This window comes from Moschus berezovskii, chromosome 4 (genome assembly GCF_049115385.1).
Source record: "Moschus berezovskii isolate FMDL1 chromosome 4, NW_MosBer_1.0, whole genome shotgun sequence".
NCBI classification, from domain to species: Eukaryota; Metazoa; Chordata; class Mammalia; order Artiodactyla; family Moschidae; genus Moschus; species Moschus berezovskii.
The window spans coordinates 556311-569732 of record NC_142463.1 but is presented as its reverse complement, the minus strand read 5'-3'; the positions used below and the strand labels follow the sequence as shown (position 1 = coordinate 569732).

Genomic DNA, 13422 nt, shown 5'->3' with positions numbered 1-13422 from the left:
AGTCAAAGCAGCTTCTCAGCAGAAGCAGCAGCACAGAACACAGCTGTGAGGAGGCTCACAGGAGCGCCATGACATGCAGAGAACGGGAAAAACACGTGTGCACCCGTGGGAAGGTGGTCACGGGCTGCACAGTGACAGGCCAACAGCATACAGCAGGTGTCAGCACCAACGAGGCAGTGGCTCAGGCAGCAGCCTCAGGAGGGCACACGGCAGAGCCCAGAAGACTGCTTTCAAGGCTGGGACCGAGTCCACGGAAGGGCGTGCGGGGCTGACCAAATAGCAAGAGCTACACGTGAGCAGCGGGGACTCACCCGAGCCAGGACATGGGCTGGCTTTAAGGGACTTCCAGGGGCCAAAACCAGGACCACAGGAACACCAAAATAAACAACAATAAAAAATAACAACCAGCTGAATAAAATGGGAAACTCTTAGCCTCAGTTCAGTTCAGTCGCTTAGTCGTGTCCGACTCTCCGCGACCCCATGAACCACAGCACGCCAGGCCTCCCTGTCCATCACCAACTCCTGGAGTTCACTCAAACTCATGTCCATCGAGTCGGTGATGCCATCCAGCCATCTCATTCTCTGCCATCCCCGTCTCCTCCTACCCCCAATCCCTCCTAGCATCAGACTCTTTTCCAGTGAGTCAACTCGTCGCATGAGGTGGCCAAAGTATTGGAGTTTCAGCCTTAGCATCAGTCCTTCCACTGAACACCCAGGATTGATCTCCTCCAGAATGGACTGGTTGGATTTCCTTGCAGTCCAAGGGACTCTCAAGAGTCCTCTCCAGCACCACAATTCAAAAGATAGAATAAACCAGCAAACTGAGAGGACCTGACAGGAACAGACACTTAGTTTCAAAAGCACCTCCCCCCCACACACTTGTTAACCACAAAGACTTCACAGAGAAAAGCAGGGCAGACGCCCCCTTCATCAAGTGACCCATCCCCCAGACCGGACAAACTGAAACTGTGTGCCGTCGGACACAAGGCCAAGAGAAGGCCCTGTGCCATTCCAGCAGAAGATGCAAAACCTGAATCTAACCAAAAGAAAACCGACAAGTCCACTCTGAGAGACACACTGCAAAATAGCTGCTTGTGACCATTAAGTGTCAAGGTCAGGAGAGCCAAGGTAAGACAGAGCCAATGTGAACTGGTCTGACGGCAGCTAAGGATGCACATCGATGGTTGCACTAAGTGTCCTGCTTGCAGGAAACACACGGACACAGCCAGGGTTTCCCGTCCCGTCACCTGCAGGCGGTTCAGAAACATCTGTTCTGCACCGTGACTGAAACTGCTCTGAAAGCATGCACTGAAGCGTTTTTTCTTAAATGTGTAAGTGGAGGACAGCACTACCTTTGTAATTGGAAAAAAGAAACACATTGATTTGGGAACAAACACGTTGATGTAGGAGGGGGTGGCAAATGACACTGACCATTCAACTCAAAGTCAAAACCCACTTTTAATTATACATATTTAACTATGCGTTCGGAGAAGGAAATGGCAACCCACTCCAGTGTTCTTGCCTGGAGAATCCCAGGGAAGGGGGAGTCTGGTGGGCTTCCGTCTATGGGGTCACACAGAGTCGGACACGACTGAAGTGACTTAGCAGCAGCAACTATGCGTTCACTTCAGCAACAAAAGTCCATCTAGTCAAGGCTATGGTTTTTCCAGTAGTCACGTATAGATGTAAGGGTTGAAACATAAAGAAGGCTGAGTGCCGAAGAATTGATGCTTTTGAACTGTGGTGTTGGAGAAGACTCTTGAGAGTCCCTTGGACTGCAAGGAGATCCAACCAGTCTATCCTAAAGGAGATCAGCCCTGGGTGTTAATTGGGAGGGCTGACGGTGAAGCTGAAGCTGCAATACCTTGGCCACCTGATGTGAAGAGCTGACTCACTGGAAGAGACCCTGATGCTGGGAAAGACTGAGGGCAGGAGGAGAACGGGACAACAGACAATGACATGGTTGGATGTCGCCACTCACTCAGTGGACAGGAATGTGAGCACGCTCCAGGAGACAGTGGAGGACAGGGGAGCCTGGCGTGCTGCAGCCCGTGGGACGGCAGAGTCGGACACGACAGTGACTGAGCAACAACTGAGTTCGCTGTCTCTATCAGCGCACTTCTCGCCCACAGTTTACGCAGAGTTTCCTGCTCAGTGAGATTACACTGTTACATACTCCCTGTTCAGTTCCTGAAAGCGGCCTTTACGCCATCAGACTGTCAAGCAAGCTGCTGATGGGACACCTCCAGGTGCTGAGCGGCACGCCTCAAACAACGCCAGGGTCCCCACAGCGACTCCCGGGGGCGCCCCCAGAGGAGGCAGGAGGCCTGACGGAGTCCAGAGGCGCTCTCAGGGCTTTTCAGACACCACGTCCGGAAAGGATGCGCCCTCGGAGCCAGCCCCAATGACAGGCTGCTCTCTGACCAAGAAGCAAAACCCAGCCAGCAGCACTGGGCCAGCCACGCTGCATGAAGGGAACACCACCCAGGGAGAACGCGGCGGCATTCAGGCTGGGCAAGGAGGCCGCCCACCCCATCAGCAATGGCTAAAAGAGAAGAGACACACGGTACCACCACTGCAGGACTGGGGTGAGGAGATGGGGAGACAAGAAAAGGGACACTGTGGAATTAAAAGGGCCCTGTAAGAAGCCTCCTAATGCATATACATAAGTTCTTAATAGGCTGAAACAAAAACCATACACCTTCAACGAAGCCACAGAGTAACTGGTAACAGGAACCTAGTAACTATCCACGTGAGACTGGATGGGAAGCCCTCCCACGCCATGTCTCCCTCAGAGACCTAGTCGGGACACGACGTACACAGCGTGGAGCCGTCCAGAGGAAGTCAGGGCTGCGGCTTGGGCACTCCAGCCCACGGCGGCGCTGACAGGCAGGCACATCTCAAGGCCCAGCAACGGAGCACCGCCCAGGAGTAGGGGAGCCGAGTATGCTTTCAAGATCACAGAAGGCTGCCTCTCCCAGAAGCACCATCCTATCGCCTCTGCCCCATCCTTCAGAAAGAACCACACGCACCAGGCTCAAGGGAACGCGATGCTCATCTCCAGCACCTGTGAAATTATGGGATGGCCCCAACAGCAAGTCTGAGGTCCCTCTGCCTGCAGTGGGATCCAGTCTGGATGCTGCAGAAACCGCCAGGCTGAGTGGAGTGGCCCAGGGGCCTGGGGCACAGGCAGCCTGGCAGCTCTGCTGAGCTCACTGCTGCGGTGACAAAGGCAACACAGAACTTTGGTCTCAGGGGCGGGAGAGTCAGCTCCAAGCAAAAGCAAACGTGTCAAAATAGAAGCCTTGTTTCTAAAGGAGAAAAACTATCCCTCAAGTTGATCTCCCACACACTGATTCAAGCCTGGGCGACAGGACCACCTAACTAATGTCATACTCTGGAGAAAAAGTCAAAACTGCCAATATAATTCAGTAATTCCATCTGAAAGATATCTATAAATGAGCTAAGTATTAATGAAATGAGAAAGTTACCACATAACAGTGAAATGAGTAGTTGTTGTTGAGTGACTAAGTTGTGTCTGACTCTCTGCAGCCACATGGACTGTAGCCCTCCAGGCTCCTCTGTCCAAGGGGCTCTTAAGGCAAGAATACTGTAGTGGGTTGCTGTTTCCTTCTCCAGGGGATCTTCTCACACCATGGGTCAAACCTGCATCTCCTGTACTGGCAGGCAGATTCTTTACCACTGAGCCGCCAGTAACACATACAAAATGAAACCGATTAGGATAATGCATTCTCTCTGATTTTGTTCACAGTGGCCACAAAAGCTGGGAGTCCACCCCAAACTGTCATCACCTAACACCCGAGGTCCAAGGGTCAGGGCAGCACCTTACAGTGGTGAAGGGTGAGTTCCCAGTCCCAACAGACAGTCCATGGCCTCCTACTCCTAAGCGACAGGACACCACCGAGTAGAGCACAGCTCGTAGCCGTCAGAAGGGCACAGAGGACGGAGAGCACCTCAGCCTCCTGTACTCCCCCCCAGTTTCAGAGAGAGTTAAGCAAGGACGCATGCTCTCGGCGCTGTGTTCTCAAGGCATCAGAACCCACACCCCATCCGCTAAGAAGGGAGCCCTAAGGGGCACAACAGCTTCTCAGACATCACTCACCTCAACCAGACTCTCAAAAACAGCAGAAAATGCTAAGCTCACACCACTTTTTCAAAACTGGTCTCTAACTCGACACTTGCACGGCTGTCTCTCCTCCTCTGGCCTCTCTCCTGGCGCCGAGGGGCCGGGCCCTTTTGAGGGCAGCAAATGCTGCGCTGGGCCATCTCCCCCAGGCCGTCTGCTGTGGCAACCCCGACAAGCAGCGCTCTCCAGGGGCCCGGGGGGCCTCCTGAGGGGCAGGGAGGTTGCCAGGCAGGCGGCGCTCCCCAGGAACCTGCGAGCAGCCTGCTCTCCCCCAGGAGCACACGCCCAGGGTCTGTAGGATGGATGCAGGGGGCTGGGGCAGAGCCCTCCCTCCCAGCCCCCTTCTCTAACACCAGCTGCCCAGGCCACACGATGCCCGGGGGGCAGGAGGGGCCCACCTCTGCATCTGTGCCACGGAACTTCCCCGGAGCACATGCTGGTTTATGCAGCAGAGGCAATGCTGCACGCAGACAGCCTCTGACCAAAGTCGTTTCCTCCCTCTACAAAGAAACCAGAAGTAGCCTGGGCCAGTCCGTCCTGTCCAGAAGCTGTGAGTGGGGGTGCTGACCTGAGGCGAGCAGACAGTGCACCCTGCCCACCAAGAGAGTGGCCGCCACTGAGACACAGGGCCCTCCCTGCCCATCTGGGCCAAGGCTACTGCCCCACCTAGGGAGCTCAGCCCTGCCCCAACCAGTGCCAGAAGCGGAGAGAAAGCAATGGATCAGATAAAGGCGGGAAGCACAGAAATGAGGCCGCAGGACACCCGGCTTCCCGGGCTCCAGCGGCCCAGGCACGAGCTGACCCGACACATAGAAGGCCGAGGAGGCTGCTCCGAACCCTTCTGTGCAGGCAGAGCCCACAGCAGCGCCACCAGGGGTGGCAGGGCCTGTGAGCCTTGAAAGCTGCCACGGCCTGGAGCAGCCCCTGCAACTCAACAAAATGAGTCAAGGACATGGTGCAAAAGCCACATTGTCCTCCATCAGGTCACCCCTCTGAACACACAGGGCGCCGGCCACCATCGGGGGTCCACAACTAGCACAAGCCTACCAGCTGCTTCTCCTGCAGCCCAGAGGAAGCTGGGGGTGGGGAAAACCAAGAGGCGGCGACCGCGGAGCCTGTGGGGTCCTAAGGTGACGTCGGGGTGTGTGTGGGGGGCGGAGCCACAGGCGGTGGAGCCGGTGGCAGCAACAGAAGGTGGAAAGACGAGCCCAGCATGGCCCAGCAGGGGCCACGCGTCACTGCAGGCCTGGGGGCCCTGATGCGTTCACTTCCTCCCAGAAAACCTACTGATGGGCATGCACTTTGTGGAAAATAAATGCCTGATGATGGACTCGATGATAATCAAAATTCTAAAGGGCACAGGACAATGTTCCAGTGTCTGCTTCGAGGCAGGATGCCTACCTTGCTGCAGAGGCCTGGCTGGCCCCAGCCCTGAACACTCGATCCCCTCTGGAGATCCTGAGGAAACACCAGGTAACTTGCCCACCCTCTGGTGTCACTGTGAGGATTACGGGCGCTCACACTCGGCGCGCCTAACCCAGCCTGGCAGAGTCAGCTGGGGGATTTTCTGTTACCAGGGCCTCCTCGCTGGCTGTGACTGCAGGACTGCGGCACTGCACACCCAGTGGCCTGAACTCAGCCATGCTTCCATCTTATTTTTTTTAATTTCTTTTTATTTTTTTAATCTTTTTTTTTTTTTAACTCAGTCACTCTTGCCAGGAGCTTGAACCCCCAGGCTCCTCTCTCCTCGACTGAAAAACCTGACAGCACATTAAAAAGTAGAGGCATTACTTTGCTGACAGAGTTCTGTACAGTCAAGGCTATGGTTTTCTCAGTGGTCACGTATGGATGTGAGAGTTGGAACATAAAGAAAGCTGAGCGCCAAAGAATTGATGCTTTTGAACTGTGGTGTTGGAAAAGACTCTATATTATAGAGTTCCCTGGACTGCAAGGAGATCCATCCAGTCCATCCTAAAGGAAATCAGTCCTGAATGTTCACCGGAAGGACTGATGCTGAATATGAAACTCCAATACTTTGTCCACCTGATGCGAAGAGCTGACTCCCTGGAAAAGACCCTGATGCTGGGAAAGATTAAGGGCAGGAGGAGAAGGGGATGACAGAGGATGAGATGGTTGGATGGCATCACCAACTCAATGGACATGAGTTTAAGCAAGCTCTGGTAGTTGGTGATGGACAGGGAAGCCTGGGGTGCTGCAGTCCATGGGGTCGCAAAGAGTCGGAGATAACTGAGTGACTGAACTGAACCGAGCTATTGAAACACCCCACGACATCTGGGTTTACCTGTACCCCCACCCTCATCAACTAAAATGCTCATGTTTATTTTCCCCATCTGTAGGGGAAATATAATTTTAATGTCATCTTCGATCATGAGCAACTGAAATCTTGATCTGCACATTGCCATGTGAACTTCTTGACTGTGAAGACCAACCTATTCACAGCCTGCATCCACGTCCCTACCAGGGTGCTTAAGCACACATTTAAGACAAGGTAAAATGCACAGCTGGGCTACAAACAATGGAGCAAACAGAAGAATAAGTAATATAAACAAAACTCAAGTTGTAAGCTAAAATGACGTTGCTAAAGGGTGCCCAGACAACAGCAGTAAGAAAACACTAACAAAAAGGCCATTTTTTTGTTTTGTTTTGCCTCTTAGGCCTCTTGGCCGAAGGCAGTGGTTTTCTCCCTGCTCTGGAAAAGGGAACCTGAATCCCTGCCCTGGGGACGCCAGTAACAGTAAAGTGATGGGAAGCCACTCTGCAGGCAGGAGAAGGAAATTCCTACACAGCCATTGCTAAGGTCCTGGCCTTCTCCTCTCACTGGAGGCCCCCTTAAAGACAGGAAGCCAGGCAAGAGTCTGGGAGGTATTCTTTTGGAGAATTCAAAGAGACCCAAAGAAGTCAACAGGGTGCTGTATCGAATGGCCCAGCCAGGCGCCTCCACAGTGAGTGTCACAGTAGGCAGGCCCCAACCAACCACGAGGCCAGGGTCCCTCTGACATGTAAGCAGGCAAGCAAACTTCACTGGAGAGCCCAGAAAACGCTCTGACCCCCTGAAAGCCAAAACCCCAACACAAAAAGCAACCAGCAGCAAGTGGTGACTTCAGGGAAAACTCTCTAACGCCCTCAGAGAGGTCAGAGGAGACGGTGCGTCCAGGAAACAAACACGGGAGGCTGTAGGCAGGGCAGAGAGATGGAGAGATGCGCCAAGAAATAAAGTGAGAAAACACAACGGGGGGCAACAAGAAGGTGTCCCAGAAAGAAACGGGAAGTCTAAGCAAACCAGACTGCCAATCCAGAAGGCCCAACAGTTGAATTGTAGAAACAGGTGAGAGAACAGAAAGAAATCAGATAAATCAAGAAAAACACCCAGCACTGAAGATCCAGAACTTTCCAAAATAAAGGAGCCCAAAGGGCTGGCAAGACATTAGATGAAAACAGACTCCAAGGGACATCACTGCACTGGGTATTTTGCATTTCACACAAAATCCTGCAAGCTTCAAAGAAGAAAACACAATCAGATATAAAGGCTCAAGAATCAGAACTAACACTTCAAGGATAACACTGAAAAATGGGGGCAACCGATGTCCAACCTCTCACTCGAGTACAAGGGCCAAACAACGCACTCCAGATATCCAGGCTCTCAGGGGGGAAAAAATCAAGAATGAGAAAGACAGGGGTTCCAGAAAACCAAAGGCAGTGAGGCCTGCAGTGAAGTTCCAGCAGGTAGGAGGCCTGGGCCAACAGAGCCTGATCAGATGAAAGACGGAGTCTCTTGAAGAAGATTTAGACAACTGGTGAACTGAGGGTTGAATTTTAGCAGCAAATACACAGAAAACTAAGAAAACCACCAAAACCACTCACATGAACTTCAGGGAAAACAAAAACTCCAGAAGTCCCATCATACCATTTAGCACAGCTGTTAATAGTATACCAGTAGGCATAAATACTAAATACCCAACAAGCAAATTAAAGCTGCACCTCCTCTGGGCATTTGTCTGCACAGCAAAGGCAGAGGGATGACTGAAAACAAGAAATGGTGCATCTCCTGTTCAGTGAGGAGACAATGTGTGGGACAGGGAGGGAAGGGAAATAAGTGAGCAAGTCAGGCATGGATGGGAGAGGTGGCATCAAAGACGGGGATCCTGGAATATAAGTCAGTTGAAATACGGTAGATGAACCTAGAGCCTGTTGTTATACACAGTAAAATCAAGTCAGAAAGAGAAAAACAAGTATTTTATATTTACACACACATATACATAGAATCTGATTGCAGCCATGAAATTAAAAGACGCTTACTTCTTGGAAGGAAAGTTATGACCAACCTAGACAGCATGTTAAAAAGCAGAGACATTATTTTGCCAACCAATGTCCATCTAGTTAAGGCTATGGCTTTTCCCGTGGTCATGTATGGTTGTGAGAGTTGGACTGTGAAGAAAGCTGATTGCCGAAGAATTGATGGTTTTGAACTGTGGTGCTGGAGAAGACTCTTGAGAGTCCCTTGGACTGCAAGGAGATCGAACCAGTCCATTCTAAAGGAGATCAGTTCTGGGTGTTCATTGGAAGGTCTGATGCTAAAGCAGAAACTCCAATACGTTGGCCACCTCATGCGACGAGTTGACTCACTGGAAAAAGAGTCTGATGCTAGGAGGGATTGGGGGTAGGAGGAGACGGGGACGACAGAGAATGAGATGGCTGGATGGCATCACCGACTCGATGGACATGAGTTTGAGTGAACTCTGGGAGTTGGTGATGGACAGGGAGGCCTGGCGTGCTGTGGTTCATGGGGTCGCAAAGAGTTGGACACAACTAAGTGACTAGACTGAACTGATACATAGAAACTATGGCTCTTCCCTGGTGGCTCAGAGGTTAAAGCGTCTGCCTGCAATGTGGGAGACCTGGGTTCGATCCCTGGGTTGGGAAGATCCCCTGGCGAAGGAAATAGCAACCCACTCCAGTATTCTTGCCTGGAGAATCCCATGGACGGAGGAGCTTGGTGGGCTACCGTCCACGGGGTCGCAAAGAGTCGGACATGACTGAGGGACTTACAATACAATATATAGAATCTAGGAAAATCGTTCCAATGAGCCCATTTGCAGGGCAGGAACAGACACACAGAGGCAGAGAACAGACTTGTGGGCACACTGGGGGCGGGGAGGAGTAGGCAGGACGAAAAGAGAGGAGCGCTGAAATATATACTACATGTTAAACAGCTAGTTTGCCAACATTGATTTGCCAACAAAGGCCCATATAGTCAAAGCTATGGTTTTTCCAGTAGTCATGTATGGATGTGAGAGTTGGACGATAAAGAAAGCTGAAGAATCGATGCTTTTGAACTGTGGTGTTGGAGAAGACTTCAGAGTCCACTGGACTGCGAGAAGATCAAACAAGTCAATCCTAAAGAAAAGAAACCTGAATATTCATTGAAAGGACTGATGCTGAAGCTGAAGTTCCAATACTCTGGCCACCTGATGTGAAGAGCCGACTCATTAGAAAAGACCCTGATGCTGGGAAAGACTGAGGGCAGGAGGAGAAGGGGATGACAGAGGATGAGATGGTTGGGTGGCATCACTGACTCCATGGACATGAGTTTGAGCAAGCTCCAGGAGATGGTGATGGACAGGGAAGCATGGCGTGCTGCAGTCCATGAGGTTCGCAGAGTCTGACATGACTGAGCAGCTGAACAACAACAGAAGTAGCCGGTGGGAAGTTGCTGTGTAACACATGGAGCTCCAGCCTGTGCTTTGTGACAACCTAGAAGGGAGGATGAGGGCGTGGGAGGGGGCTCCAGAGGGAGGGGTGACACGTATGCTTACTTATAACTGATCCACACTGCTGCTGGTGTGCGGCAGAAACCAACAACACTGTAAAGCACTTATCCTCCAAATAAAAATAAATTAAAAAATTAAAAGACAGGTGTCCTGCAGCGGAGGAAGGAAATGGATAGTTTTTCTTTCTTTCAAGTCTTTCCAAGTTTATTTGATCTTTTAAAAGGTGCATGAAAACATAATCCTGGTTTGACGTAAAATTAATTTTTAACCTTAAAAACCAAGAGTGCCAATAAACAGTATCGGGGGAGCATGAATGGCCACTGCACTACTGGCGAGCTAACAGCAAGCACCAACAAGACGGCTGACACAACAGCACGCCTAGACAAGTCTGGCTTGTCAAACGGTGTCAAGGAGCGCCGACTCGCCTGGCAAACAGCAGCTGACAGAAATATCATCCCCAAAACATCCCTGATATTAAAATACAAAAAGGTAAAAAGAAATGAAAATCTTACTTCAGCTTGAAAGAACTTGTATAATCAAGTTTTTAAATGGCATATAAATGAAAAAAGTTTAGTTCTTTTCTTGGTCTTCAAATGTTTAATGTTGTGGCATTTTTATAATTCAAGAGAAAAGATACATTAAGGTTCTTTCTATACTGGATCAAAAAGTCTTCTAATATGTACCGTGGACTTTTTGCTACCAAAAGTCAGCAACTGAGACTTGAGCTGTGGTGTGCTGTTTCTTCCAGGAGGCGGGTTATTTCTTCACAGGAAAAGGAAGAGCCTTTCTCTGATCAGTAGCCCTGTGAGATGAATGTGTGCTGAATGGGCCACAGCAAATATACAAATATATAAGTACTTGCCACTTTAAAAAGGGCTCTCAGTCAGTAACAGTGAATCTATGCGATCCACTTGTGACTAAACATCACCAAGTCATCTTGGTGGACACTGTAATCAGTTGAAATCCTGTCCAAGTCAGAGTGTTCACCAACCCTGTGACACCAAGTCTGAGTGTTAAAACCAGCAGTATACCAAATTCTCAACCTCTTGAGAGTATGCCACCTCCAATACCAGTTGCTTGTCCCCTTTGCATAAGCTAGTCCCTTCTAGCACAGTCCACCTGGAAAAACTCCTATTCATCTTCTAAACCCCAGTTTCAGGACAACGTTCTTTGTGAAGATTTTCCAACAGGCAATCCCTGCCCCCTTTTCCTACTCCCCGAAAGTGAAAGTGCTTGTTGCTCAGCTGTGTCCAACTCTTTATGACCCTATATGGACTGCAGCCCACCAGGCTCCTCTGTCCATCGAATTCTCCAGGCAAGAACTGCCTGGGTTGCCATGCCCTCCTCCAGGGGATCTTCCTGACCCAGGGATAGAACCCAGTTCTCCTGCATCGCAGGCGGATTCTCTACTGTCTGAGCCAGCAGGGAAGCCCCTTTCCTACGCCATGCCTGGCACATACTCCCAATGTGTATGACTCAGAATACTGTAACCCACTCCTCTTTCAAGGCGATCCCCCCATTAGACCACAAACTTTCTGAGGAAAGGAAAGACTCTATATCCTCCTTACCTGCGCAGCCTCAGAAACCTCAGGGATATGGCGCACTGCCATTTCCAATACGTTCTTTGTTTTAATATTTTCTACCCTTGAAGTAAAGTCATGAGGTGAAAGTCAGACCACCAAAAACCTCAAAGAACAAAACCCAAGGAGAAACAAAATACTTGATGGTTCAAGAAGAAATTCTCGCATCAGGACGCTGAGAGGTCAGCCTGGCCCCTTGGAGGGCACGCTGTGACAAGGATCCAGCGGGGTGTCGAGTGCCCAGGAATGTGGGCATCGACATCTTAGGAGCGCTTTCCTTCACTCAGGTGACCTCAGCCTGATTAGAGAGGAGGCAAGCCCCGAAAGGGCGTGACACAGAGCGGAACAGCAGTTACAGGAAAGTTTCATCTTCAGTGTTTCCAATGGCTTTCAAATGTCCTTCAAGACTTGAGCGGGTACGCTCAGTTTTCTCCAAACCTAAAACTCTCGTGATAAGCGGGTAGTTGATGTCTCAGATCCGGAGAACTGGGAGTTCGAACAACGGCAGCCATTCTGAACCAAATACCTTCTCAACTACTTTAGGACTCTAATATAAACCGTACTTCTTGAGCTTAGCGTCGGGGTGCTTCGTGCTCAGAGTCATCAGACAGCACCCTGAGCACTAGACTTCGTCCAACGTCTCATTAGCCCAGGTTGGTCCCAGAAACCCCATGGAGCTTGTTCTGCAGAAGAGCACTATCAGCTGCCTCAGACAAAATCCTAACTGTGACGCACCCCGTCCTAACAGGGCCTCAGAAAGCCACCTGCAGAGGAAGCGCCCATCCCGTCGTGTCCTGCTGCGGACACCGCGGCAGGTGCAGGCGATCCTGAGGGCAGCCGAGGACACGAACCGAGCACCTCAAGGATAAACCACCTTGTTCCTGAGGATTCCGCTAAGACTCATCTACATTCCTTCGGACCGTGCTTAATAAGACACAGAGGCCGGCCTTCCACCGGTTTTCGGTGGCGCCAGGACGCCACGCAGGGGCTGCCCTCCCCGTCCCTTGAGTGGGCCGGGAGGGGACGCCCGGCCCTGAGCGCTTCACTTTGCAAAGACGCCTCGTCAGGACGCCCTTCGGGCACAAACACCTTCGGGCTCCCGGCGCGGCGCGGGCGCCCAGCGGAAACTCCAGTCGTGTTTCCTGACGGTTGAGGCGTTCGCGCCCAGCCTCCCGGCCAGCGGCGGGCCTGCAGGCCCGGCCGGCCCCCGCCGGGCACGTCGCCCTCCCGCCCCGAGCCGCGCAGCCGCAGTGGGCGCGGAGGCGCCCCCGGGCCTCACCTAGCGCAGCACAGGGGCCGCCCGCCCGCCGCCAGGAGCGGGCCGCAGCCCGGGGCGCAGGAAGGCCGCGTCCCCGGGGACGGGCGCGCACCTCTACGGTCGGCGCAGGAGCCGCAGGCCCACGTGACCCGCGGCGGCCAATGCAGGCGCGGGCCCGGCCAGCGAGACGACGGCGGCCCGGGGCTAGAGCGGCCCCGCCGGGCCGCCCGCCGTCCCTGCCGGCGCCGCTCCGGCCGGCCCTGCGCGGTGCTGCCGCCATCTTCCTGGAGGAGAGACTCAGGCGAGAGGTCCGCCCTCCCGCGGTCATTCCCAACTCTTCCTGCCACCTGCCCTCCCCCCGGCCGCCTCTCTCCTCCTCCCTGGTCATTAAGCTCCATCTAAAGAAACGCTCTTCCCCTCGTTCTAGTTATCCACAAGGCAAAGTGTTACGTTACCTGTTCCTCTCTTATCCGTGTAAGGAAATCGAGCTCATAAGGTGGGAACTGTGGCGAAACAGGGGCGAGCCGCCATCTTGGTAAAGGAGAAGAGGCTACGCTTGACCTCCCCCCCACCCCCCAGCCTCTATATGGCCAACCGCCGTGGGCGGGGCGCGGCGCCTGCGCAGAGGCGGAAGCGGGGGCGCCGGGG

The 13422-nt window shown here is 52.4% G+C and overlaps 1 protein-coding gene across 2 annotated transcripts in view; it reads right to left on the bottom strand.

The window, feature by feature from the left end:
* The window catches only part of HDLBP (high density lipoprotein binding protein), a 62219-nt gene extending 48835 nt beyond the window's left edge, over nucleotides 1–13384 (bottom strand). Inside the window, exon 1 of one of the 2 annotated variants that reach the window (XM_055403273.2) lies at nucleotides 13230–13384. The gene's annotated coding sequence lies outside the window, so the exon portion shown is untranslated. Of the gene's footprint in view, nucleotides 1–12795; nucleotides 12844–13229 lie in introns of those variants that run through there. The other variant, XM_055403274.2, reaches the window with a different exon arrangement.
* Between the last annotated feature and the right edge of the window lie 38 nt (nucleotides 13385–13422).